Here is a 311-nt window from a genome sequence, read left to right as displayed (position 1 = left end):
AAAAAAAAAAAAAAAAAAAAAAAAAAAAAAAAAAAAAAAAAAAAAAAAAAAAAAAAAAAAAAAAAAGTTCACTCGATAGCTTTCGCTTTAATTATTATTTTTTATTGTTTTTTTTTTTTATTTTTGTTTCTTTTTTTTGTTTTTTTTTTGTTTTGTTATTCTTTGTTTGTTTACCTCTATTCTTTTTTTCATATGCCTATTACGTTTGCATCATTCATTGTAATTATTTAGTGTTTTAAGGGTGTAGGGTTTAGGGTCTAGGGTTTTAAGCGTTTAGGGTTTAGGGTTTAGGGTTTAGGGTTTATATGTGT

The 311-nt window shown here is 21.5% G+C and overlaps 1 protein-coding gene across 1 annotated transcript in view; it reads left to right on the top strand.

Annotated features, from left to right (window-relative positions):
• EMH_0056510 (signal recognition particle 54 kDa protein, putative) overlaps positions 1-311 on the top strand; it is a gene marked incomplete at both ends in the record, with an annotated part of 5094 nt that overhangs the window by 4150 nt on the left and 633 nt on the right. The window lies entirely within an intron of this gene.

This window comes from Eimeria mitis, genomic scaffold, assembly GCF_000499745.2.
Source record: "Eimeria mitis Houghton genomic scaffold, Emh_scaff2627, whole genome shotgun sequence".
NCBI classification, from domain to species: Eukaryota; Apicomplexa; class Conoidasida; order Eucoccidiorida; family Eimeriidae; genus Eimeria; species Eimeria mitis.
Note: the sequence above shows the minus strand (reverse complement) of the source record. Positions and strands in the feature narration are given on the sequence as shown.